General features: G+C 39.0%; 1 protein-coding gene across 14 annotated transcripts in view; it reads right to left on the bottom strand.

The window, feature by feature from the left end:
* Nucleotides 1-24,097, bottom strand: part of NTNG1 (netrin G1) — a 365,560-nt gene that overhangs the window by 268,747 nt on the left and 72,716 nt on the right. The gene's annotated exons all lie outside the window — the stretch shown is intronic.

The raw sequence follows: 24,097 nt of genomic DNA on the forward strand, positions 1-24,097 counted from the left end.
GTATACAGATGAGGCTGAGAAGGCCAATGCTAGATCAACCGAGGGACATGTACATATTGAGCAAAGATTGATTATCCTTCAATCAGTTATTAAGTGGGGCTGCCATCCAAAGAGCCCTTCTTCATTTATGACATTTCCGCTTTCCTTGACTTGCAGCCAGCCCTTTGCTCAATATGAGCAGTTCCAATCAGTCTAGTAACTTGCTAGGTTACGCATGCAGCTATACATCTTTGAAAGGCATCTAGCATGAAGCCAGTCCAAGGCTATGTTTCATGCATCCTCAAGCCATCTTTATCAGTTTCCTGCTGGTGAGGAGATTCTTGCTTCACTGAGAAGTTACTCTGATGACATTAACCCTGATTAGTTCAATAGAAATGCACTGCGGGGAGCAATGCTGCCAGCCCTGGAAGGCTGACCACAGCACATGGCTTGTCTTGCCATTTATGTTAACTTACCTGGTTCATACATGACGCCAACTGAGACTCCCCACTGGCTGGTGGGGATGGTTTTGGTGACTCAGGCCTTTCTTACAGCCTCATCAGAATTAGGAAACACTATTATTGTATGAATCTGAATCCATATCAGTGGCACATTCAACTTCCCTGAACCTCATTTTCCTTATTTATAAAACCGGAATAATAACAGGACCTGCACAATGAATTTATTGTAAAGTTATTGTAAACTATCTCACCCAGACGGTGGCATGTAGTAGTCATACAGTTAATATTAATTATTATTCTTATCGCAGTTGTTTTTCAGCTACTTGGAAATGTGCCGACTTCAAGATTCTGGAATAAACTTTAACATGGAAATGACTGCCATACTTTAACAGGAGGGAGCATTTGACTTTTCTGTAAACATGCAAGTAGTTTACTATAACCTAAATTGGAATCTTTGCTGATGTGTTGAATGAAAAACTATTATATATATACACTTCATAGTTCACAAAATAACAGTTGAGTCTGACCTCATGGATGTAAAATGTCCTGGCATGTAACAAGCAAACACTGAATAGTGTATTAATACTAAGAAAGAGCAGGAAAGTGGGAGAGTAGATGAATACCTAAGTTGAAATATTACTGGCATAAGGGATAATGCTATTTTTGTCTTAGAGGTATTGTTTCAACTTTGCCTTTAGAAAAGAATCCTTGTGATTCAAATCTCAATGAGGAAAAAAAAATTAAATGTTTTAAAGTTGATGCAAGAATAGCAGATGTGGATTACCTGATACTTACGTAGTACTCAAATAAGAACAAAAGAAGAATAGATAATTTATTATCTAGAAGTCATACAAATAGGTATTCTTGAACAAACTGCTAAAGTGAATGTTTTCATTAGTGAACAATTCTTTAATTCTGGTTTCAGGTAACTGAAGAAGAACTAATTAGTATCATTGAAAGATTACTTGGGAGGTTTCATATAAAACATCATTTCACAATGATGTTCTGTTGAAATTTCAGTGAAAAAGTATCTTTGAATGAGATTTAACAAGAATTCAAGTATATCTAAGAAGTCAAGTATGTAACCGAATTGTAATGGAAGGTTTCAGGGCTGAAAAAATATAACTCCATGTGTCTGTCCATCTGTGTGTGTGTGTGTGTGTGTGTGAGAGAGAGAGAGAGAGAGAGAAAGAAAGAGAGAGACAGAGAGAGAGTGAGAGAGACAGATTGAGAATATGAATCCTTGTTTCTAGCTTGAGCCAAAAGGAAATTCAGCTAGGATTCAAACAACAGACATATCTTAGCCCATTTGGATGCCTGCGAACCTAGTACCAACAGAATTGATTTGCTCAAGGGACCAACCGAGGAGCAAGCTAGTCAAACCTAAGGAAGGAATAATAAAGGCACACAAATGTAACGAAGATTAGTGCCACAGAGTTGGAAAGCAGGGCATTCCTGAATAAACCCAAGTGCTTACTACTCACAGCATCCTCCAGCTCAAGGTTGAGTCCTAGGGAGAGGAGCTGCAAGTATAAAGTGAAAGAGGAAAAGATAAAAATCTCTGCACTGTATCCTGGGTGCCAGAGCCAGTTAGATTTGAGGACTCATACAATATTAACAGTGGTCAACATTTGCTGAGCCCTCACTCTGGACTAGGTACAACCCTGTGAGGTAAGTACTCTTATTGTTAACCCCACTTTACAGATGAGGAAACGTAGGCAAACAGAGATTAAATAATTGCCCACAGTCACACTGCAACCAGACAGAAGAGCTGAAACTCAGACCCCAGGATGAGGGAGTATGATTCTCCACCCCTACTCTGATCCACTACGGTTTATAGAGTAAAGCACTCAAATGGGAGAGCTGGGTAGTCCCCCATTACTGAAGCATACAGAAGTAGATGTGGGTTCAGGAATTCCAGAGAACACAGCAAGCCCTTGTTGCTGCTCTGTTGCTGGACCAAGCAGTATCCTTAAGATTCCAAATGCTGTTTTGGAGGCCCCAAAACAACGTATGTTGGAGACAGAGCCAGTTACTTCACACAAGCCTGCACAGCACCATCACTTCAGGAAGTCAGAACATGTGAGGAAGAAACCAGCTGACAGTCTTTGGTATCTGGTGAGACTCTGTACGTGAACAAATCTCTGTGTAATAACTGAGGGAATCCTTCTGTAGGGATGGGGTCACACAATAGTGAAAGTATAGACAGTCAAAGAGATATTGTTTGTTAATGGTATTCCACCACTGAATTTCATTCCTGGGCTGATGTGGCCTGGGGAAACCACTGTAGGTGCTAAGGAAAGTAAGGTTAGTAGAAACACAGTTGGGTAGGAAACTGCCATATGCATGCCTGCTGGGTGCTGAGCCCCTTGTCTGCATGCGATTTCCCTGGAGGCATATGAACCTACATGTGTTTTATTCCTAATAAAACTGTTGTCGCATTAATAACAAAATTCTTCTCTTACACAATGAGAGAGGGAAGAAAGGAACATGAACATGGCATTTATCTCAGATGTAACATTTTACTTCCTGACTGTGTTAATGGTTGCATCTGAATAGCAGGGAGGAAGAAAAAAACCTAAAACAGTGCATTGCATTTAGCATTTAACATCTGGGATCAATTCAGTCAAATTAAGACTCACAAGAGTACACCAGGACATTATGGGGGTTCTGTTGTTGTTCCACAATATAGTCATAACAATATTACATTTGTTTTTGCTACACAATTGACACTAGCTTAAAAGTGCCTTTAAAGACAACAGGCCAGGGTTCAAGTGCTGCCTTCTCTCACAAGCTATATAACTTTGGGCAAGATACTTAATCTTTTTGAGTCTTATTTTATTTGTCTATAAATACAGATGAGATTTGCCTATCTCATAGCATTAATGTGAGGTTTGCAAAAGAGATTACTTGGCAGGTGCTTGGAACAGTACTGGGCACATTGAACCTGTGCCTCCATAGCCCTTCCCCCTGTACTTCCTTAGGCTGTGTGATTGTCCCCAGTGGCTATCTGAGCAATTCATATGTTAATTACCTGGAAAGGGTTCTACGAAAAAAAAATCTCTGGGTTATTCATTTCTATATCAATACAGTAACAGGATTGAAAAACAAATTCTTGATTTTATCTGGACACACATGAGAACTTTCTAGGGATAAAATGTTGTTGTCTGCCTGGATACATATTGACGCCACATTCGCACATAGAAAAATATAACTAACATGTATTGATTATTTATCTCATGCCATGCTCTCTGCTAACTGGTTTTCAGCATCTATATTAGTTTCCACAGAGGGAGGAGGATATGGTTTATAGAGGTTATGTATCTTGCTCAGGAGCTCACAGATAGTAAAGTGATTTATCAGGCACTCAAATGCAGATCTGTCTAAATCCAAAGCAATGTTTGAATCCCCAATCCATGTTGTCTGAACTATACACAAAACTTACACAGACCTATTTACATATTTTCACACAAAATCTAGCATTGAAGATAAGGAAGATTTTTTTTTTAAATTCACACTTTATTTTCCTTTGTACCATAAACAGGTGCTTCTCAACTGCCTTGACCTAGGAGATGGATATAATGTCTTGGATTTTGATGTCTGCTAATCCCAAAACTGCCCCCAGAGAGCACCTATCCAAAATCAAGCTCTTATCCAAAGTCCTTAACTGGGAAAGGAAAATTGCTAATTCTTCTAATTTCATTCCTATATAAATCTTATGTTCTGGCTATGTGGCAAATTAATATATTTCCTTGGAACACACTTGTTTTATGTTCCTGGAGATACTCTCTGGGTATACGGACAAGTAACAGTAACAGGAGAAGTAGTAACCACTAATATTTAGTAAGCATTTACTATTAATATATGCTAGGTACCATACTAATTAATAAACATGCGTTATCTCATTTAGTACTCACTATAACCTTATAAAGGAAGTGACTTTTATACAACAGTTGAGAAACTGAGCCTTAGAGATTTAGAGCTAATGATTTGCAGAGGTGGGTCTCAAACCAGATTCTGTCTGACACCAATATCCATATTTCTAACAGCTACAGATTCAGCCTCAGTTGTGAATCAGAATGCTATTTAATTTCTCATTATTCCTGCATAATTAAATGAATGCACTGCAACCCTGCCGCTTCTGTTATACTACCAGGCAACATTTCAGAAGACATTGCAGACAGGAATCCAGTAGGGAGTACTTAAAACGGCAGCATTCCAGGCAGGTAAATGGAATCAAATCCCATTTAGTAAAAGCTCTAGGGACCAACAAATGTCTGACCACAGAAGAAGCTATTCAAATAGCTTCTTCTCAGATGACTGTGCTCCATGATCCTCTTGATGAGTTCCCTGAGTGGGGAAGGTTTAGAGAGGGTGAAACAGTCTGAATATCCAGGAAAACTGAAACTCGTTACCTGAAAGACGATATCATAAATCACCAGCCTTAGAAATCAGTGACCAATGCACTCGAATGTCCAGATAAGCACCAATTTTCCTGAAAATGTGTTTCTCAGATCTCTATGGGCAAACATTTCAGGGCAGTTCATTTCAAGGAAAGAAAACTTTACAATGTGAGCTTTGATTTAGGGTTTTACATCCTCAATCAGATCTTCAGGTAAGGTTAGGTTCTAAGTCATACTGGAGCACCTTAGCAATGAATACATATGTGCTTTTTCTTGCATGATACCAATAAATTGGCAATGATCCATTCATCCTCTCTTGCATGGTGTTTTTGTTTTGGTGACCCTTGACATCTTTCTACAAAACAGGTGTCTGATGTTAGCTTAAGTTATTTAGCCTTTAGGAATGAGAAGAAGTTAACTGGTCCATTAGGGGATCAAATCCGCGACTTTGTGCTCTAATTAAAATATTTTAAAACAATTGAACTAGCATTTTGAAAATTCCCATGTAAAGGACAGTACTTTTAGCTCTCGTATTGTCATTAATATTTTCATCAATTGTCTCTTAAATTCTTCATAAAATGTCTCCCTTCTCCATTCTAAGGATAATCTTTCAATCTGACAAAATTCTAGATTGGTTCTTCCAGGATTTTATCCTCACCCGACTCCACCTCTACCTTCTCTAAAGAGCAAGCAAAAATGTTTTCTGACCTTAAAAGAAAAGGCCTTTCTCTCCTTCCTGTAATCCCTAGAGATACGTTTTTTCTTTCAGCTCCACTCAGAAAATTCAAGAATGTTTACTTTTTGTTATGAAACCAATACTTTAACTGTAGAAAAATTAATAAATACCATTGATGAAAAGAAGAAAATAAAAACTGCCCATAATATAACTACTTAGATATAACAAAACATAGTGTCATTCTGATTTATACTATATTTTACTTAAAAACATGTCATTAATGTTTTTCTGTGTCATTAAATATTCTATTAGTAAGGAACACCCATTGCCCTCTTCCTAACCTCCTCCTGCCCTAGTATTCTGTCCAAGAACACAATTCTCTCATCTGTGGCTTCTGCATGTCAAACTCACTAACCTTCTTTCATTTCTCACTCGCTCCTTCCTTTACTGACTTGTCATACCACATGGGATACCATGTTTTCTTCCAGAAACTCTTTACTTGCGTTCCTTACATAACCTTCACACACACACACACACACACACACACACACATACACACACCTGCATGTTCTCGCCTCCTTTTCACCCTACAAAAGGTAGATACCATTCTCATTTAATAAGGGAAGAAACTGAAACTCATAATAAATAGTTTGTTCAACTTCACAGTGAAATCATCTAAGCTATTTGTCAAAATGCATATTCCACCACAGACCTACCTTATTGGTCAGGATCTATAGAGATAAAACCCAGAAGCATGCCCCTTAAAACCCTCCTCAGGTTATTCCAAAGCACACTAAAGTTAGAGAAGCATTGGCTCAAAAGAGTCTCCCTTCTTAAAATGAAATTCATGCCTTTCTCCCATCTATAGTTTCTTTCCCCAGCTCCAGGACTAAATGTTGGTTGAGCTTGCTACTAAACATATAACTCAGTATGCTCCCTAAATGAGTTCTGAATTGATGATGTTGTCCCATCCACCACTTCTGCTCCAAAAAAAAAAGGCAGCACTGGTTTTCCCTTTCTCTAGGCTCAGGCCTGAGTTAGAGACTGCCCACTCCCTTGTCTCCTCCTATAATTAGGTAAATTGCCAAGTTCTATTGGCTCTTACCTCTAAAACATTTTTCACATCTACATCTTCATCATTTCCACGGGCATTGTTTCAATCATCCAATAATATTTGGCACACCTAGTATGCTCCCAGTAGTGTACTGCTGTGGAGCACTCCAAGGGGTCCAATTGTGACTACTAGCAGCAAAATTTTAATAAATACTTATGATGTCTTAATTATATTCCAGGCACTCTGCTAAACTTTGCCTATGCTACCACATTTCATTCCTCACACCAACCCTAAAGTTAGTCTTTGTTATTATTTCCATTGTACAGATAAGACATGAATGTTAGCCACATCAAGTAATTCATCCAAAGTCATTCTAGTACTAAATTGCAGAATCGGGATACAGAACTAGGTCTATACATATCTCTCAATCCCCACTTTTAGCCAATAAATTATATAGTCTTCACCCTTTTAGAACTTTCAGTCTGCAGTGGTTAGGCAGCAAGTACAGAGAGACAGATAACATGTGGGAAGTACGGGGTGCTATGAGAGTCCCCAGAAGAGAAGCTATCCAGATTTGCTGGCTGGAGTGAGTCAGAGAAAGCCTTCTACAAGAAGTGATGTATCCACTGAGATGGAAGATGAGCAGGAGTTGGCCAAGTGGTGAAGAGAAGGAGATTCAAAGCAGATACAACAACATGTATGAAGGTTTAAGACACAAGAGAAGAGATCAGCAAGTTGAAGGAACTAAAATAAATTAAGCAGAGTTAGACATTAGTTGTGATGGAGGTAGGGGAAAAGGAGAAGGAAAGGTTGGAAATGAGGCTGGATAGCTTAGCAGGACCCTGGACAAACAGAAATGTCTCTGCCTCTAGGAGCTTCACTTCAAGTTTTCAAGGATACGTATATTCCCAACTCAACTTTCCAAAGGATGGCACTGACAATTATATTCTTTGGTCAAAAATGTCCCACTCTGTTTTTACTGAACAGAGCTCACATCCCTTAGCATGCACTGGTTTAAGCACATACCAGGTGCCAGCCACGGCCCAAGTACTGTGCTGAGTGTTAAAACACACAGGCTTTGCCTTCCACCTCCAGCCCTCAGGTACCCTATGTTCTAACAAAAGAAATTACACAATGTACATTCCTACTGCTCTTTCTTTGCTTTGAATGTTCCCTCTACCTAGAAAGCCTTTCCTGACATTTTGGTAGGAAATGTCAGGAAAGATTGACTTCAGGCTCTGAGTCAGGCGCAGATGTCAACTTTATCATAGAGCCACCCTGAATCCTTCCAGATGGAGGTAGTCTACCTTGCTTGGAATCTTCCAACACTTAACTTGTCTTTGTTAGGCCATGATCAGCTTTGCCTTGCAGGTGTTTGCTTGTTTCTTTTTAAACAAATGTTTCCTTGCCTGTAGGAGTGTGGTCTCTTTGTGGGCTGAAGCCCAAGGGCAATTTGCTGTGTACCATCACACCCTGTAGAGCCTTATCATAAAAGCTAATATGTATATTGCGATCTTCTCATTAGGATGGACTGTATGAAATTGCCTTTTTCATAGTAAAAAATGGTGAATATTGGCAATTTCATGTTGTTTAACCTAAAAATAGGCCAAGTACCCAGCTAAGTAATTTACATGGTGTAACTCAATTAATCCACACAATAGCCCTATAATGTAGGTACTAAATTACCTTTATTTTACATACAAAGTTTGCCAGGCTTAGAGGAGGTAAATGATTTGCTCAGGGTTACACTGATAATGATATCCATTGATAATAAGTGGAAAAGTTTAATTAAGTAAAAAAAAAAATGATTGGAATGAAACACATCAAAATGGTAACATAAATTGCCTCTTAGTGGTGGGATAAGGGAAATACATGTCATTTTTACTCATTTTCTGTATTTTTCCCTTTTCCACAAGAAGGGTATAGTGCCTGATTGTGAATAAGACTGCTATTAAAATAACTAGGAAATGCATAGAGTCTTAATGATAAAGATTCATTAGGCATTTATCTTATGTCAAACACTGTTCTAATTCCTTTAAATCAGTTAATGTTCACAACAATCCTATGAGACATAGTCCTGACAAACGAGGAAACTGAGGCTGACAGAGGTTAAAAACTTTGCCCCATTCACACAGCTACTAAGTAGTGGAGTTAGGATTTGGCAGGTAGTCAGACTTCAGAGATCATTCTCTTAACCTCTATGCCATGCATATGTGCAAAAGCTGATACCGTATGTAGAGGATATATTTAAAATGGTGAAAGGGGTAGGAAAATGGTGGATAGAAGGCAAGACTAACTTGCAGCTCCCACTTGAACAGACAGAGAAGCATGTGGCAACCCACATCATGAACTTTTGCTCCAAGAACTACCACAAGAACATACCAGGAAAGCTGAGAGAATCCACAGACCCTTTGAAGGTCTGTGGATTGCCACTGCAGGCTCCATGGGAGAGCCAAGGAACTGTGCCTGGGACAAATTCTCAGCTCTGACCACCAGCTGCCCGGAAATAAACTCAGTGCTGTTGGCGGCGGGTGAGGAGGGCTGTATGGGACCTGGGTGAGGCCTGTGGCTGCTGGCCTTTCTCCTCTTCCCTGGCAACCTGTGTGACACAGCAAAGGCATCCATAATCTCCCTGGAAACATAACTCCATTGGCCTGGAAACCACACTCCTTGGGCAGCAAGCCTTGCCCAAGGAGAGTCAGAAATCAGACACGCCTAACACCTGATGGTCTTTCTCTACTCACCGTGGTAGCCAAAGACAAAGGACATAGTCTCTTGGGAGCTCTATGGCCCCACCCACTGCCTGATCCTCCCTATACTACTGCAACTAATGTGCTCTTGAAAGTGCCACCTCCTGGCTGGAGGCTAACCAACAAAAAACCAGTGCACTTAACAAAAATGCAACCAAGGACTCTCACAGAGTCCACTTCACTCCCCTGCTACCTCCACCAGAGTAGGTGCTGGTATCCATGGCTGAGATACCTGAAGACAGATCACATCACAGGACCTTTGCAGATATTCCCTGGTAGCAGCCCAGAGCTGGGTACCTCCACTGGGTGGCTAAATCACTGCAGTTAGTTCAGTTCTCAGGAAGCCCCATCCCTAGGGGAAAGGGGAGAGCACCACATCAAGGGAGCATCCATGAGACAGAAGAATCTGAACAGCAGCCCTTGAGTCCTATATCTTCCCTTTGACATCTACCCAAGTGAGGAGGACCAAAAACAATTCTGGTAACATAACAAAACAAGATTCTTTAACACCCACAAAAGACCACACTAGTTCACCAGTAATGGATCCAAATCACAACGAAATCTCTGAATTGCCAGAAAAAGAATTCAGAATGTTGACTATTAAGCCAATTAAAGAGGCACCAGAGAAGGATGAAGCCCAACTTAAATCAAAAACATAGTACAGGATACGAATAGAAACATCTCCAGTGAGATAGATAGCATAAATAAAAAACAATCACAACTTCTGGAAATGAAAGACACACTTAGAGAATTGCAAAATGCCCTGGAAAGTCTCAGCAATAGAATTGAACAAGTAGAGGAAGAAACTTCAGAGCTCAAAGACAAGGCTTTTCAATTAACCTGATCTATTAAAGACAAAAAAAAATTAATTCTTTAATTAAAGAATTAAAGAACAAAAACTCCAAGAAGTTTGGGATTATGTTAAACGACCAAGCCTAGGAATAATTGGTGTTCCTGAGGAAGAAAAGTCTGAAAGTTAGAGTTTTTCGAAAAACATATTTGTGGGTATAATTGACGAAAACTTCTCTGGCCTTCCTAGAGACCTAGACATCCAAGTACAAGAAGCTCAAAGAACACCTAGGAAATTCATTGCAAAAAGATCATCACCTAGGCACATAGTCATCAGGTTATCTAAAGTCACGACAAAGGAAAGAATCTGATTAACAGCAGATTTCTCAGCAGAAACCCTACAAGCTAGAAGGGATTGGGGTCCTATATTCAGCCTCCTTAAACAAAACAACTATCAGCCAAGAATTTTGTATTCAGCAAAACTAAGCCTCATAAATGAAGGAAAGATATAGTCTTTTACAGACAAACAAATGCTGAGAGAATTTGCCACTACCAAGCCAGCACCATAAGAACTTCTAAAAGGAGCTCTAAATCTTGAAATGAATGTGTGAAATACACCAAAATAGAATCTCCTTAAAGCATAAATATCACAGGACCTATAAAACAACTATGCAATGAAAAATAAACCAAGGTTTTCAGGCAACAAATAGCATGATGAATAGAATAGTACCTCACATCTCAATACTAACGTTGAATGTAAATGGCTTAAATGCTCCATTTAAAAGATACAGAATGGCAGAATGATAAGAACTCACCAAACAAGTATCTGCTGTCTTCAAGAGACTCACCTGACACATAAAGACTCATGTAAATTTAAGGTAAAAGAATGGAAAAAGATATTCCAGGCAAATGGACACCAAAATCCAGCATGAGTAGCTATTCTTATATCAAATAAAACAAATTTTAAAGCAACAGTAGTTAAAAAAGACAAACAGGAACATTACATAATGATGAAAGAACTAGTCCAACAGGAAAATATCACAGTCCTAAATAAATATGCACCTAATAGTGGGGCTCCTGAATTTATAAAACAATTACTACAAGACCTAAAAAATGACACAGACAGCAACACAATAATAGTGTGGGACTTCAGTGCTCCACTGACAGCACTAGACAGGTCAAGTCAGAAAGTCAACAACAAAACAACTGAATTAAATTATACCCTGGAACAAATGGACTTAACAGATATTTACAGAACATTCTACCCAACAACTGGAGAATATACTTTCCATTTATCAGCCATGGAACATTGTCCAAGATAGACCAAATGATAGGCCACAAAACAAATCTCAACAAGTTTTAGAAAACTGAAATTACAGCAAGTACTCTCTCAGACCACAGTGGAATAAAATTGGAAATCAACTCCAAAGGAACCCTCAAAACCATGAAATAAATGGAAATTAAATAACCTGCTCCTGAATGATTGTTAGGTCAACAATGAAATCAAGATAGAAACTAAAAGATTCTTTGAAATGAGTAGTAGTGATATAACCTATCAAAACCTCTGGGATATAGCAAGGTCAGTGCTAAGAGGAAAGTTCATAGCATTAAATGCCTACATCAAAAAGCTGAAAGAGCACAAATAAACAGTCTAAGGTCCCACCTCAAGGAGCTGGAGAAACAAGAACAAACCAAATCGAAACCCAGCAAAAGAAAATAAATAACCAAGAACAGAGCAGAACTAAATGAAATTGAAACAAACAAACAAAAAATCCAAAAGATAAATGAAACAAAAAGCTGGTTCTTTGAAAAGATAAATAAAATTAATAGACCATTAGCGACATTAACCAAGAAAAGAAGAGAGAAGATTCAAATAAACTCAATTACAAGTGAAATGGAAGATATTACAACCAATACCACAGAAATACAGAAGGTCATTCAAGGCTACTGTGAACACAGTTACATGCATAAACTAGAAAACCTAGAGGAGATGGATAAATTCCTGGAAATACACAACCTTCCTAGATTAAACCAGGAAGAAATAGAAACTCTGGACAGACCAATAACAAGCAGCGAGATTAAAATAGTAATTAAAAAGTTACCAAGAAAAAAAGTCTGGGACCAGACAGATTTACTGCTGAATTCTATTGGACTTTCAAAGAAAAACTGGTACCAATCCTATTGGCACTATTCCAAAAGATAGAGAAAGAGGGAATCTGCTGGGTGTGGTGGCTCACGCCTGTAATCCCAGCACTTTGGGTGGCCGAGGAGGGTGGATCATGAGGTCAAGAGATCAAGACCATCCTGGCCAACATGGTGAAACCCCATCTCTACTAAAAATACAAAAATTAGCTGGTCGTGGTAGTGCATGCCTGTAGTCCCAGCTACTCGGGAGGCTGAGGCAGGAGAATTGCTTGAACCCGGGAGGTGGAGGTTGCAGTGAGCCGAGATCATGCCACTGCATTCCAGCCTGGCAACAGAGGAAGACTCTGGAAAAAAAAAAAAAAAAAAAGAGGAAATCCTCCCTAAATCATTCTATAAAGTCAGTATCGCCCTAATACCAAAACCAGGAAATGACATAACCAAATAAGAAAACCACAGACCAATATCCCTGATGAACCTAAATGTAAAAATCCTTAACAAAATACTAGCTAACCAAATCCAAAAGCATATTGAAAAGATAATCCATCATGATCAAGTGGGTCTCATACCAGAGATGCAAGGATGGTTTAACATCTGCAGGTCAATAAATGTGGTATATCAGATAAACAGAATTAAAAACAAAAATCACATGACCATCTCAATAGACTCAGAAAAAGCATTTGACAAAATCCAGCATCCATTTATGATGAAAACCCTTAGCAAAATTGGCATACAAGAGACATACTTTAAGGTAATAAAAGCCATCTATGACAAACCTATAGCCAACAGTATCTTGAATGGGGAAAAGTTGAAAACATCCCCCCTGAGAACTGGAACCAGACAAGGATGCCCACTTTCACCACTTCTATTCAACATAGTACTGGAAGTCCTAGACAGAGCAACTGCACAAGAGAAAGAAATAAGGGGCATCCAAATGGGTAAAGAGGAAGTCAAACTGTCTCTGTTTGCTGATGACATGATTGTATACCTTGAAAACCCCAAAGACTCATCCAAAAGGCTTCCAGAACTGGGAAATGAATTCAGCAAAGTCTTAGTATAAAAATTTAACGTACACAAATAAGTAGCCCTGCTATACACCAACAGCAACCAAGCTGAGAATCAAATCAAGAACTCAATCCCTTTTACAATAGCTGCAAGACAATAAAATTAAATGATTAGGAATATACTTAACCAAGAAGGTAAAAAGACCTCTACAAAAACAAACAAACAAACAAACAAACAAAACCCTACAAAACCCTGCTGAAAGAAATCATAGATGACACAAGCAAATGGAAACATATCCCATGCTTATTGATGGGTAGAATCAATATTGTGAAAATGACCACACTGCCAAAAGCAATTCTAAAATTCCATGCAATTCTCATCAAAATACCACCATCATTCTTTGCAGAACTAGAAAAAAAAATCTCAAAATTCATATAGAACAACAACAACAAGAAAAGCCTGCATGGCCAAAGCGAGACTAAGCAAAAAGAACAAATCTGGAGGTATTACATTACCTGACTTCAAAATATGCTATAAGGCCATAGTCATCAAAACAGCATGTTACTGGTATAAAAATAGGCACATAGACCAATGGAACAGAATAGAGAACCCAAAAATAAAGACAAACACTTACAGTCAACTGATCTTTGACAAGACAAACAAAAACTAAGTGGGGGAAGGACACCCTATTCAACAAAAGGTGCTGGGATACTTGGCAAGCCACATGTAGAAAAATGAAACTGGATCCTCATCTCTCACCTTATATAAAAATCAACTCAAAATGGATCAAATACTTAAATAAATCTAAGATCTGAAACCATACAAATTCTAGAAGATAACTTTGGAAAAACACTTCTCGACATGGGCTCAGGCAATGACTTCATGACCAAGAATCTAAAAGCTAATGCACCAAAACAAAGATATATAGATGATAATTAGTTAAACTAAAAAGCTTCTGCACAGCAAAATAAATAATCATCAGAGTAAACAGACAACCCACAGAGTGGGAGAAAATCTTCACAATTTATACATCAGACAAAGGACTAATATCCAGAATCTACAAGGAACTCAAACAAAAAATCAAGAAAAAACAAACAATCCCATCAAAAAGAAGGCTAAGGACACGAATAGACAATTCTCAAAAGAATATACACAAATGGCCCAAAAAAATATGAAACAATGCTCAACATCACTAATGATCAGAGAAATGCAAATCAAACCACAATATGATACCACCTCACCCTTACAAGAATGGCCATAATCAGAAAATTAAAAAAAAAAAATAGATGATGGCATGGATGTGGTGAAAAGGAAACACTTTTATGCTGCTGGTGGAAATGTAAACTAGTACAACCACTATGACAAACAGTGTGAAGATTCCTTAAAGAACTAAAAACAGATCTACCATTTGATCCAGCAAATGGATCAAGGTAGATATCCTGGGTATCCACCCAGAGGAAAAGAAGTCATTATACGAAAAAGATACTTGCACGTGCATATTTATAGCAACATAATTTGCATCTGCAAAAATATGCAACCAGCCCAAATGCCCATCAATCAATGAGTGGATAAAGAAAATGTGGCTTATATACATACCATGGAATACTACTCAGCCATAAAAAGGGATGAAACAATGACATTTGCAGCAACCTGGATGGAATTGGAGACCATTATTCTAAGTGAAGCAACTCAGGAATGGAAAATCAAACATCATATCTTCTCAGTCGTAAGTGAGAGCTAAGCTATGAGGACACAAACGCATAAGAATGATACAGTGGACTTTGGGGACTCGGAGGAAAGTATGGGAAGGGGTGAGGGATAAAAGATTACACATTGGGTACACATTCACTGCTCAGATGATGGGTGCACCAAATCTCACAAATCACCGCCAAAGAACTTATTCATGTAACCAAACATCACCTGTTTACTAAAAATCTTGAAATAAAAAATAAATACATTAAAATTTTAAAAAGCAATGATCATAAAACATTGATAAATTTTACTTCATTAAAATTAAGAACTTATATTTATTAAAACTATCAATGAGAGAGTGAAAAGAAAAACTAAAAATTATGAGAAGATATTTTCATACATATGTCTGATGAAGGATTGTATCCAAAATATATTTTAAAACCTACAAACCAATAAAAATGCAAAAAACAATAAAATATAATGGCAAAAGGCACAAATATATATTAATCTAAATCAAGGTTAAGAATGCGTGCAAAAATGTAAATGAATTTGGTGCCTTAATTCTCCCTTGCTATGTCTGGAAAATAATCACAGGCTGACTCTTTTTAACATGCTGCAGTTTTAAAGGCAGATTTATTTGTTTATTAGCTTCTTCAAAGAATAATGATTAAGAAAGAACAAAGATATATAGCCATACTGATACACACATGATGGTTCAGAATCTTGAATACAAAAGGATTTCTGACTCTGCCCCAGGAATATGTCAGCTAGCCCTGATTAAGTCCAAAGTATGACTGAGGAACTCATCATTGCTAGTTTAATAACTGCTTGGGATAAGCCAATCAGAGAGGGCAATGGGAGGGGGAATGGGTTGGGGAGCTTAGTAGGTACCTAGAAAATAATCTCTTTTGGGAAATGCATTTCCCAACTAAGGCTTGTGGAGCAGCCTTCCACGCATGCTCCACCCCTCTTGTCTACTCCCATCTGTAATGCTGGGTACAGAAACGGAGAGAGCGTGGCAGGAGCGTTAGTGCCAATGGTTAGCCAGGTCTTAATAATATGTCCTTTAACATGATTTCTTGTGACAGTCTCTTTAGACAGGCTGTTGTGCTTTTCATAGCTTCCAGATGTTAAAGCTGTGATGCAAAAAATTGAAACAAGTGTAATGGGCTTGATTGTGCAAAATCAGATCAATTCAAATTAGTTTATGGGCCCACTAAACATTAACAGTCAATGAGTTTACAAGAGATTAAAACTGAAAACAGCACTAACTACGGTATTTCATGACAAAATGAGAAATTTAACAGCTAAAATGAAAATATTTCATTTCACTTTTATCTAGTAGCAATTTTCAAATCACCTCAGGTTATGTTTGACTATAAATCTTAGCATTCACCACCACTCTTTTAAAAGTAGAATGCCAAGGGAATTGGCAGCATTGCCCTGGGATGTTCCCAATGAGAATTACTTGGTAAGAGTCTTCTGAATGGTCACCTTTCTCCCCACATAACTCATATCAAGTGAGTTAATACATGCAAAAGGCTGGATATATACTGACCATAAAGCTGGAGCTCAATACGCGATAGTTTCCTTCTCTTTCTCCTACACTGAGTAAGACACCCCTTCCTGGTATCTATAGGAAAAACTGGATGCAGACAAGTATATCTTGGATTGAAATCATACACAGTTGAAGTTTTCTTCAGTAAGTTCTTGGGAGGGCAGATTGTTCGGGCTATGTCCAGAAGCTCCAATGAATAATTCACTACTCAAAGCTCAATGATGTCAAAATTCTTTTAAGAAAACAAGAAGTATCTATAAACTTTTCATATGTTCAGTGACACTGAATTAACAAGGAGAAAAATGGCTTGACATTACTGTTCATATAACAAAATTAAATGGGCACAGATTTTGGAGGCAAAAGGACCTGGATTTGAGTCCTGCTTTCAAAATTTACTAGCTATGTTGCCTTGGATAAGACCTGTAATCTTTCTGGGAGTCATTTCAAATGGGTTATTACTATCTTTGCAGTGCTGTTATGAGGATTCAAGATCAGATATGTAAAGTACTGGTACAGTCTCTGGCAAAGACTAAGCACTCATTAAATGATGTAATATTGCAATGGATATTCAAGCATACTCATTACTATTACATTTTCATTTGATAAAAATAGCAATATCATAAAGATTTTTAACAAAAGTGTGGGTGATGCTACTGCAACAGAGAGCAAATGGGGCTACTTGCTCTATAGTTCTGACCAACTCCCCTAAGTCTTCTAGTTCTCATATAATGCTTTCCTCCAAGAAAACAATAATATCTAGTTCTGATTTTATCCTTAGAGATTTATGAGTATTAAATATGTTTTAATACATCTATAAAGAGATTTAAGCTCTTTTTGGAAATAAAGCTGAAGAAGCCATTGATCAGAGTTTGACATGGGAATAATTTTACTGCTGGGCTGCATTTTTCCAAATACATTTCTCCCCATAAACTGATAAGAAATTCAGTATTTCATTTTCTGAATATTGCCCAAATGAACTGTGGAAGTCCGGCAGAAGTGCTTGATTGTACTTTCATTAGACTTCCTTTCCTTTAGGCCATACAGGTGCAATGAAAGAATAAAGAAAATTAATTAAATTTATAGGCATGTTTATACCCTCCAGGTGTCATAAAATGTACTGGCTCAGACATTTTTCAAGTAATTAAGCAGACTTCTCTGTGTTTCCTAATGAGTTGCTGCCCTTCCCTTTTTAATCTGGTGAGAGATCTCATCACCTGCTTTCTGTCAGCTGATGGGCTTATTCCCTGGATGAGCTCAACCTTCTCCTCATGCTGCAATGTGCTAATGGGACTTCATGGATACAAATATGAAATCCTCTTCCCTGCAAAAATATTTCCAAGGGTCAAGTAATCATTGTACTAGGTGTGGTGGCTTAGGGATATTAAAATAAATCTGCCTCTTATATGTATTATTGGAAATGCTGCTCTATATTATTTGAAAAACATTATGACTTAAATATGCACAAATATTCAAATATATATTATATATTACATATGTATGAAGATAGAGTAAATAATTCATTTCAGTCTGGGGCTTAGCTTCACAGATGAGACAAACTTTGAACTGCATCTTATAGGATGTATGAATGGAATTCTGTGACAAAGTAGAGGTGAAGAAAGATTCCAGGAGACGTGAAGAACATGTATAACTGACTTATATGATGCTTCTACAATTCACCCAACACTGTTCCAGACACCAAAGACCCTTAAGAAGCACTAGGTTTAGAAAGCAAACCAACACATATGAAATAATTAGAGTTCTAAATTACAGATAATATGTATGACTGATTGTATTACATAGGAGTTGAGTACAGTGCATGTTCAGAGAAGACATATAAGGGCCCCAGGACAGAGTAGAGTATGGAGAAGGAAGGCATCCCAATAGAATGGAGAACAAGCCAAGCTAAGACAATTGCTAAGAAAGAAATGGAAAACAGGATTCTGTACAGGAGCACCTTATAAACTAGGCATCTGCAGGAACATGGAAGGAACTGCTCTGTCTAGAGCAGAGAGTGTGGCATGGAAAGCAACTGTAAATAAGATTAAAGAGGCACAGGGAGGCCAAATGAAAATGGAAGGTTTAGAACTAGGGTGAGAGATTAGAATTTGAATCTTTGTGTAGATTCCTTGGCAGTGACACATAATCAATTTTTTTAATCACCTGAAGTAATCTTAAAGATCAACTAATCTAAACTTATCCTCCCTCCACAATCTTTTCACAGATGAAGAAATACATTGAAAAGAGTATTTTATTAAAATTCATCTGGCGGTGACTTGGATAGCTTGAGGATAGCCTGAGCTGCCAGGCACAATGGGCAAATGCCTCATCTTCCCTCCAGACCTTCTCTGCCTCTAATGTCCCCCATCTCAGTGGAATGGCTCCTTCATCCCCGGGTGGCCCAAGGCCTGTCCTGGCAGTTTCATCTCTTTATTCTCCTTTAAAGCCACCATTTTACTCTGTTCTCCAGACCACTACCTTAATTCAAGTCTTTATCATTGCCGACTGGAGTAAGAGAGGAGTTGTTTAAATTTTCTCCTTGCTTTGTTTTTGTTCCATTCCAAGTCATTCTCCAAATGAACTTGAGTAAAAAAGTTTGGGGTACCAAAGCTATCTTCCTACAATTCATTATTTTATTATTGTGTTCAGGGTAAAACCCCAAACTCCTCTGCTTGGTCTCCTGTGGAAATGATTCTCCAATATCCTTGAGCAGTGTCCTCTCTCCCTCCGTTAATGTCCTCACTGTTCACGTTTCCATCTCATTGCAGCCTTTGCTCAAAGTGCATCCCCTTTCTGTGATGCTCCTCTCCTTCTTCAGCACTCAACTCTGGCATCACCTCCTTTAGAGAGTATTTAAATTGCATCTCTTTTAGTTGCAATCCTGAACTGAAATCCTGAACCATCCAATTTAAACAAAACCTGAAGCAACTTAAACAGAAAAAAGAAAAAAAAGAAGTCTATATTGACAGAAAGAACGGTGATGGACCTGACTTCAGGCATGGCCTGATCTAGGGACACCTGTTGCCAGATCTCTTTGTGGATCCTGCCTCCCTTCCCCATTCCCACAATATAATAACTTAATTTCTCCCTTGTACAAACAGGCTTTTTGCAAACACAGTTGCAGGCAACTGCCACTATACGAAAGAGGATAGAGAATTCTTAGGAAAATTCTAGGGGAATATCTTCAATTGGCCCAACTAAGGTCATATGTCTATCCCTGGACCTATTAATGCGGGAGGGAGGATGAGGTGCAATTATTGTCTCAATCAAGGTCATATGTCAGGGACTGATTACCGAGAGAAGGTGATGAATAACTGAGAGCTGAGTCAAAGATAAACAGTAGCCAATGCAAGAAGTCTTCTCTTACCTTACCTGTTAAGGCTGTCATCTCCCATAGGTGCTCCTTTCACCCCTTTTTCATATGACTGTCTTAAGTCGACATATCTCATCATCTGTTTCCTTTTCTGCCTTCCTTAAGAGTATATTTTGAGGCATCTTCATCATGACTACAGCTCTTGGCACATAGTGGTGTCTGGAAAAACATTACTTGAATAGACCAAAAAAAGTCAAATCTGTGACTGATCAAAAGAGATCCACATAGTGTAATTACCACATTGTGGTAATCAAAGCAATAGGTAAGGAGGTTTCAGATGAGGGCAGGACAGAGTAGAAAAGCAAGGACTCAAATGCCGTGTGGGTATTTGCAGTTAAACGAGGTAAGGAAATAGCAAATGCAGCTCAGAAAAAAAGGCAAGCAGAAGGTTTGAAAAAGTATCAAACGAATCTGGAATCTCAGAAACCACATAAAGAAGCTCATGAACACAAAATACAAAACTTGAGCTTTATTTGTTTGGATAATGGATAACTAAGGATGTTTTCTAACTAGCTGTATTTACCAACAAGAAAAGTAATCTCACAAATAAATGCTGTGGCATGTGGTCAGGGCTTTGAGGGCAGTAGTGGTGGTGGAGTCCTAGAAAAAAGGCATATGGAAGCTGTGAGCGTGGTTGAAGGTAGACATTTCAGTCAGCTGAACTGGAAGGTAAGCCCCCACAAAAGACCACTCTCCTGAGAAACTGAGGCACCCTCTGGGAGGGACTCCAGCTAAGAGAAGGGAGAGTAGGGGATACGTGCCTAACCCAAGGACAATGCCTTGGTCACTGGAAGTGGGAGATGATTCTAAGTGCAGCGTGGTGCTGGTCACTTGCATATTTCTCCCTGCCAGGCCTCTGGGGATAGGGACAACAGATGGAAAACGAAAGACTTCCTTCATTAGAAACTCAGTGAGACATGGGGCGTAGGTGTGTTGCTTGGGGATGTATTTGATAAAGAAAAAGATTAACAGAGAAGCAAGCAAAGAAGTATTCCCTCCATTTCTTTTCTTTCTTTTTTCTTTTTCTTTTTTTTTTTTTTTGAGATGATGTTTGGCTCTTGCTGCCCAGGCTGGAGGTGCAGTGGTGTGATCATGGCTCACTGCAACCTCCGCCTTCCAGGTTCAAGCGATTCTCCTGCCTCAGCCTCTCGAGTAGCTGGGATTACAGGCCTGTGCCACCATACCCAGCTAATTTTGTATTTTTAGTAGAGACGGGGGTTTCTCCAGTTGGTCAGGCTGGTCTCGAACTCCCAGCCTCTGGTGATCAGCCTGTCTTGGCCTCTCAAAGTGCTGGGATTACAGGCATGAGCCACCACGCCCAGCCTCCCCGCCATTTCTGCATGAATCAGATATGAACTTAATGTGCTGGGGTCTCAGGGGAACACACATGCCTTCGACGCCTTGAGCACTTCAGCATCAGCTCTGTTTCCACGATCATGGTGAAGAGGAGGGGGACAGGGACAATGGTTCCCTGTAGAAAACATTCTTCTGTGAGTACCAGAGTCCCTGGCAGCGAGTCACTGGAACCAGAGACAGGGTGGAAGGAGAAGAAAGTTCAGCTGCCATGCTGTGGCTGCTAGGACATGTTTAAGTCCGTGGCATGTGGAAACCTTCCCACGGAATTTTAACTATCATTGAGGGAAAGTGCATTAGGCCAGAAACTCTAAAATAGTTTACAGGCACAAGTTCCATGAAACACGAGCTACGAAAGTACTTATCACTTCACAGAGCACAGAGTGAAGAAATGGGCACGTGAATCATCATAACTGTTGAGATACGCATGCCACCTCATCTTCAATAGGTGAAAAGTTTTGAATCATTTTGAATATGATGAAAACAAGAAAACGACAGCCACCCTTTATACCTTAGGTACTAAACATAATGTAGTTTCTCCATGGACGGGTTCATTTTTCTCTTTACTTTCTGTAGCAGAAGTTGATTAGAAGAGAAAGGCAGAATGAAGAATACCTTTAAAAAAGTACATAAGTACACAATGGGATCTCTCACTAAGCACCATGGAGAAACTGGCTTTGCGCCATCACCTTCACAGCTACAGTATTTTTCCTTTGGGAGGTGGCTGTCCACAGTCTGAAAGTCATTTTTTCAGTGTGTGTACCTACTGCATAAAGTATCTGATTCCACAGAGGAGCTTTTCACAGTTATGGGAGGAAAATAGGAAAGTGTTTGAGGCAAAATGAAATCTCTAGGTGTCACACTTAGTGCCAGGAAGAGTGTCTCCTCAGGGTGGAGGTCGCAGCTCTGCTATTATAGAGGATAACAAAGCTGTGTCAGACTGGGAAGAGAATTTCTTTAATAAAACCCACAGTGACACTTGAGACTGTCTAGGATAGCTGAGAAATTAGGAACCAAGTAATTGGATGTTTTCATCTCTGAAACACACTTCACACCACTTTTGAAAAAAAATCAGTGAAAAATCTTATTTTTTTTTTCCTTTTAGAAAATTACTAGGCAGAAATCTCACAAGATGAAATTTCAAAGTAGCTTTCATGTTCATCTGCTTAAAGTACTATACATCAGCTTCTTCCCATCTAATTGCACCAGCAAGATGGGGGAATATACATCGAGGTCTTATATTAAAGGCGGGCTCGTTCAAAACCAGCACTTAGTCTAGGCCAGCCCATGGTCTAAATGCTCCATGAGTAAAAGAATTGTCTCTGATTCACGTATAAGCCCTCCCCCAACGCAGCTTCACACAAAACCCAATATATACTAGGCACTGAATAAATATTTACTTAAGATCTTTTAAATTCGTAAAATCTAAAACTTAACATATTTGATTTTTCAGGAATAATCCTTGTGGTGGCTCCTAAGTGCAGCTTGGGATGTAAAAGTTGACCCTATATGTTTTATATGTTCATTCAGTTAAGCAGGCATCTTTGTAACACTGGGTGAAAGGCACATGAGAAGAACAACATCATGGCAGATTTTGAGAGATGCAAAGGTAATGATAAGAACCCTGCCTAGAAAGACCTCCCAGTTTAGCTAGAAAGATAGACTTGACTAAAAGTCCATCATAATGGATGGCATGCTCAAATGGCCAGTAAGCATAAAAAGATGCTCAACATTATTACCCATAGGGAAAATAAAATTAAAACCACAGTGAAACTAGTCAGGGACCCCAAACGGAGGAACAGGCTGAAGCCATGACAGAAGAACGTGGATTATGAAGATTTTATGGACATTTATTAGTTTCCCAAATTAATACTTTTGTAATTTCTTATGCCTGTCTTCACTGCAATCTCTAAACATAAATTGTAAAGATTTCATGGACACTTATCACTTCCCCGATCAATACCCTTGTGATTTCCTATGCCTGTCTTTAATCTCTTAATCCTGTCAGCAGAGAAGGATGTATATCATCTCAGGACCCTGTAATAATTGCGTTAACTAAACAAATTGTACAGCATGTGTGTTTGAGCAATATGAAATGTGGGCACCCTGAAAAAAAAACAGGATAACAGCAATTGTTCAGGGAATAAGAGAGATAACCTTAAACTCTGACCACCAGGGAGCCAGGCAGAACAGAGCCATATTTCTCTTCTTTCAAAAGCAAATGGGAGAAATATCGCTGAATTCTTTTTCTCAGCATGGAACGTCCCTGAGAAAGAGAATGCGCACCTAGGGGTAGGTCTCTGAACTGGCCCCCCCGGGGCGTACCTGTCTCTTATGGTCGAGATTGCAGAGGTGAAATAAACTCCAGTCTCCCATAGCGCTCCCAGGCTTATTAGGAAGAGGAAATTCCCGCCTAATAAATTTTGGTCAGACCGGTTGATCTCAAAACCCTGTCTCCTGATAAGATGTTATTAATGACAATGGTGCCCGAAACTTCGTTAGCAATTTTAATTTGGCCTCCGTCCTGTGGTCCTGTGATCTCGCCCTGCCTCCACTTGCCTTGTGATATTCTATTACCCTGTTAAGTACTTGATGTCTGTCACCCACACCTATTCGCACACTCCATCCCCTTTTGAAAATCCCTAATAAAAACTTGCTGGTTTTGTGGCTTGGGGGGCATCACGGATCCTACCAACGTGTGATGTCTCCCCTGGACGCCCAGCTTTAAAATTTCTCTCTTTTGTACTCTGTCCTTTTATTTCTCAAGCCAGCCAACGCTTAGGAAAATAGAAAAGAACCTACGTGATTATCGGGGCAGGTCCCCCGATAGCAAAGGTAATGATAAGAACTCTGCCTAGAAAGACC

This window comes from Pongo pygmaeus, chromosome 1 (assembly GCF_028885625.2).
Source record: "Pongo pygmaeus isolate AG05252 chromosome 1, NHGRI_mPonPyg2-v2.0_pri, whole genome shotgun sequence".
NCBI classification, from domain to species: Eukaryota; Metazoa; Chordata; class Mammalia; order Primates; family Hominidae; genus Pongo; species Pongo pygmaeus.